Genomic DNA, 5,225 nt, shown 5'->3' on the forward strand with positions numbered 1-5,225 from the left:
TCTGTTACTGAAGGAGCTGTCCAGTTTAACAACGGCTTCATGCACGTTGGTGGAGGGGACATCATAGAAAAGCTGAACTTCCTGGTGAGCTTATTGCATGGTGGTCCACTTCTGACAGCTCCACCTTCTGAGGTTCTGACCAGATGGTGTTGAAAGCACTGGAGTAATCAAAGAACATGCTTCATAAGTAAATGCAAAAAGTGCAGACAGAGCAGGGAATATGGTTTTTGGATAAACTGGTCAATGATATATTCCAAAACTATTTTGAATAATTAATGTTTATGTGAAATGCTAAGCATAAATGGAGAAAAACATGTTGGGGCTTTTGCATGTAGAAAGATGAAATCTGGATTTATTTTGAAAAACAGACAGTCAAATATCTGTCCCAGCTAAAATGACAAAGAATCACTATAACTATTATTATGACAGCTGTTGAGTCTCTGAGGCTAATCCACACATAATTTCACAGGAAATACATTTTTTATAGACAAGAGGCAGTTATTAAAACAGTGTCCATATGTTGCATTTTGTGTGAATAGAAGTTTACAGCAAAAGAGTACCTCTAAAATCGTGCTACAAACAAATCTTTAGTATCATTGAGACAGAAAGGGCTTGGAAAGTTTGCTTTTCTTGGGTGACTCACCCTCCAACAACTAATCAATCATATTCAACATTATTTCAGAGCAACTGTGAGCTGAAAGCCTAAATCTGTTTCTTGTGGGATTTTGGGAATTGGACCTTAAATGGCGAATGATGTCACTTGACAAATGATTAAAAAAAAAAAAAAAAGCATTTGGTCTAGCACATGGATGAATCTGATATTGTGGCAAATTCTTACTTCTTTTAGTGAATCATAAGAAGGAATAGGTTAAGATGGAATGCAATGAATTTATTTAAAACAAACCTGCTTAGTAGATGTCAATGTGGGAGTTAAAGTGGTGGATGCAGAATGAATGAAGAAAACCAGATAGCTTAAAAGGAATGAAGTGAGTCAGGCTTTTTTTGTTATCTGAAAAAACACAGACGATGGTTCTCCAAGACATGTGAAGTAGTGCAGACCTAAAGGCTCCCAACCAGTCCCCCTCCTCTGCGGTCGATATCAGAACAGGGTGAGGAAGCAACAAGTAAAATGTCAAGGAGATACAAAGGTATCTTGGAAAGAGAGAACAAGAATATATGATTTTGTTTTTTTCTGAGATAGAAATGGATAAGACCTACATATTAATGCAAGTGTAAGGAGAAGTAGATGACATTTCTCAGAATATCATGCAGAGAGGTAATGGATACCAAAAAGAGAAGGAAAGGAGAGGAAAATGAAGGAGGACGAGGAGGAGGGGCTCATTAAAGAGCTCTAATGACCTGCTGATTGACGAGGGGCCCAAACCATGACCCCAAATTACTGCAGAGCCTGAGAACCAGTCCTGTGCTCTGGAAGTGTGAGGAGGTGGCATCTGCACATAAAAACACAGTCAATTGTATCCAGGATCAAACATCAGTTTTCAGGGGCACATATTCCTCTTTTTAAACAAAAGGGCTTCGGTTTATGCTCAGTGTGGATGCTAACATGTGACACCAACAAGCCGGTTTTTAGTAGGTACTTACATGGGATCTCTGAGCTTCAACGGAAAGGGATGTATCGGTTATTAGTCAAAGCATTGATGAAGAAATGTAACTTTTCACTAGCAATTATTTAATCATTTTGAAAGAATCTTTTCAAATTATTTGTAAGTTATTACCAACAAGCAGTGGCGCAAAAAGTGGGTATGCAGGGTATGCCACGCATAGGGGCGCAGCACCAGAGGGGGCGCCAAAACTCCGTCTGGAGGGGGCGGCGCGCCGATGATGTTTTCCCGTACACTAATGCGCGCCTTACGCTCCTTCACCTCGCGCACATAACGAGGTAAATGTAGCGAGTTTTACCCTTCACGTATCGTCGCCTCGGGGGGGGGGGGGGGGGGGGGGTGCTGAGTGAGCGTCGCTCCTTCACCCTGACGTTCCGTCCCTCGGTCGGGGGGGGCGCCGATCTATGTTTGTGCATCCACCTGAATAATGTGCAGTTGCGCCACTGCCAACAAGCATTAAGACGTTGTGGAAAAGGTTTCTAAAAAGCTCAGGTTGCCATATAAAGGTAATCTCTTCACCATGTACTGTCATGGTAAAGAGTTTGACAGAAACTAAATCTCTTTAGTAACTAAACCTACATCTCTCTAGAGATTTAGTTTCATCTTATATGCATCAGAAAAGCCGACTGATGGATGCAAGATGAAATGTCGACAGCACATTTTCCACTCAAAACCTGAATGAGAATGTGTATCTAAAGTTTTGGCAGGTACTTTGTCTTGGAAAATGAAAGCTTTCAGTGCATGGTCTGAATAAACTCTTATATCCCAATGTGACTTTCTGAATCCATGTTAGTCGTGTGTGTTTTACTTCAGCGACCTTCACCTGAAGTTAATGTGCCCTACTCACAGAGGAACATTTTTTCAGTGATGCAACAATTTACTTTTGTTTTGTTCGAGCCTTGCTCTTCGATCAAATAAAGTTTTGCACAAGATTAGTGATCTCAAAGCAGGAGTATTTGTCTAACTCCTTGAGTACATGCAAAGTGAGATGTACTCTTTAAATGATCCTACTAAGAATTAAAGTTCTCTCTGCACTAATGCAGTTTGGTTGCATTTAATTAAGAGGTCATGCGTGGATTAATTTATGTCTGGATTTATTTTTAAACATAGTTGTCTGAATCAAAATGAGGCTAGAAATATTGCAGACAATACTAAGATCATATACAGAACTAAAACAACTGCAGAAACAGCACCTTAGTTGTTAATGAGGCATTAGAAACAGCAGACACAGAGTGAAGAACACCAGATAACCTATATAAGGAATGGAGTCAGTTGAGGTTTTGTGTTATCTGAGAAAGCGTTGTGGGATATAATAAATCACAAGCTAACAAGTTTTTTTTAAAAAGTCCTGTATCTCTAAAACATTCAGAAACCAGCAATGGACAAAGCATCTCAGTTATTCCAGCTACATATTGCATCTATAAGATGGCGTGACACATTTTTAAAATCAACACGCGCTGATGCACTCGGCTTTTGCATTTTACACATCTTAATGACTCTTTCCAACTCATCTTGGCCTTTTGTCTGACAAACATGTGGAGGCAGTGAAGTACAGAAGCGCTGAAACATTTGTAACCAAATGAAGACCAGATGAAGAGGCTATGAGATTCAGTTAAAACATGTGCTCAGATATATAAAGCTGCACACCAGACTTAAGCCTGTGCACATGCTTCATCCGAAGCTGCAACCGCAGCTATGTTTCTCTCCGTTTGCTTGTCCACAGTGCTAACACAGCAGGAGGAGCAGCACTGCTCCTTCCTTATGAGGCTGTAAACTTAAGAAATGTGTTAACATGCAGAAGTTTTTCCATCGTTTGTGCACATTTCCAGGGAGTATCGAGTGTGATAATGCTCACTTCTTGCTCCTGCTCAAAGGACTGTTTTCATTCAGAGAAAGAACTCTGTAATAATAAAAAAAAGAAGTGTTCAGTTTGAGGAACTCTGGCAAATACAAGAGACATTTGATGAATAATTATCCAATAACTCTCCTCTATAAAATAACAGACTGATTAATGTGAAATAAGACTTGTATTTGAACAATAAGACCAGAACTGATATCTAATCTATGAAGAACATAATGCTTCATATTAAAACAGAGGAAATGAAACGCTGCGTATTTATTTAGATACTGGTAAAAAAAATATTGTGTGGCTATGCGTGTGCTTGCTTTAGCTTGTAACTGATATGAGAAATTTGGCCTTAAGCACATTATGACCTCACTCTTTTCCTGATTTCTCAGCATTCACAGCTTTACACAAGCGTGGATCAAGTTAACAGGAAGGCCAGCGGACATACAAACATACGCAACACAAGCACACACACATTCACACACAAGAACGTATACGCGCACACACACACGCGAGCACGCACACACACAAATCCATCACATCTTTCAGCTGCTTCAGAGAGCTCCTTTTTCCAAAACTCAGACAAAACCACAGACTAATTTGGGAATACATGTCTGCGGCTGTTGACACATAAACACACACACATTTCCAGAGCAAAAAAAAATATACATGCACAGAACTGCAAAAACACATTCCCTAAGTGCTGCCTGATAGCATCTTAAAACAGTTATTACTTGTGGTGTGCGGTGTTGGGATAAGTGCTGAGAAGTGCTGGCTAAAACCTAAAACAAACTCTAGGCGATGAACACAACACACAGGACTGGAAGCAACTAAAAGAAGAGAGAAATTAGAGTTGAACACAAAACAGTTAAATTAATTGAGGTTTTGACCTTATTAATAGTTTCTTGTTCTCTCATGCCTATATATAGGATATGAGTGGTTAATGGGCATGATGACCAACACCCAGCCCCCGCCATTTTGATAGAAGCAGCATGTTTTCTAGTAAAAGTTCTGACACATTCTCACCGTTTCAGTCCATTGATGGCTTGTGTTGCTGCTCACCATCCCACTACAGCGAGGTGAAAACGGAAACCCGCTTAAATATCCAACCACTTCAAATAGAAATGTTTGTTCAGTGATGTTTCATCTCAAAGACAGAGAATTGATTTCAGTAAACACCAAATAGTAACCTTAGTTAGTTTGCTCATTAAATGAAGTAAATTAAATAGTGCTTCTCCAGGGTCAGTGTAAGAATAATAAAAGTTAAAGTATATAAAAATAAAAATAGATCATTGTTTTGTTGTGTTGGTTATTATTGGTTATTTATGCAACTTGAATTTCTCATTGTTAAAATGTACTTTAAATATCAATATGACCATAATACAGCTGTTCTACTCCAGGTGTATCAGAGGTCAAACCTCCAGTCCTCCTGAGGTCGCGCCATGATCAGGTCACCAATCCACCACCAGCCCTAAAGTGAAAGAAAGACAAAATCGTTGCATCTCCAGTACTTCAAATATTCATTTTTACAAGTCTCCAACTAGTTTTTATTTGCTATAAAACACTAATTATTTTTATTTTTTACAACAATTATCAGAGGCATTTGAAATACACAAGTATTTAATAACTTTAAGCAATCAGTAAAAGACACAAGTGGACCTCTTGCTACTACAGGTCTGATCAATGTTATCTTCATGTGGGTAACATTTTGAGAATCATGCTGCGTTTCTGTTTGAAGCAAAAAGTCCTAATGTGAT

The 5,225-nt window shown here is 39.0% G+C and overlaps 1 long non-coding RNA gene across 1 annotated transcript in view; it reads right to left on the bottom strand.

Annotated features, from left to right (window-relative positions):
• Positions 1 to 5,019, bottom strand: part of LOC145554617 (uncharacterized) — a 6,354-nt gene extending 1,335 nt beyond the window's left edge. The window contains exons 1-2 of the long non-coding RNA XR_014090612.1: positions 1,360 to 5,019; positions 1 to 158 (exon numbers count right to left, since the gene is read on the bottom strand). The exon at positions 1 to 158 is cut by the window's left edge and continues 1,335 nt beyond it. This is a non-coding gene — a long non-coding RNA (uncharacterized LOC145554617). The remainder of the gene's footprint in view (positions 159 to 1,359) is intronic.
• Between the last annotated feature and the right edge of the window lie 206 nt (positions 5,020 to 5,225).

The sequence above is a fragment of the Poecilia reticulata genome, chromosome 13, assembly GCF_904066995.2.
Source record: "Poecilia reticulata chromosome 13, P_reticulata-male-v2, whole genome shotgun sequence".
NCBI lineage: Eukaryota > Metazoa > Chordata > Actinopteri > Cyprinodontiformes > Poeciliidae > Poecilia > Poecilia reticulata.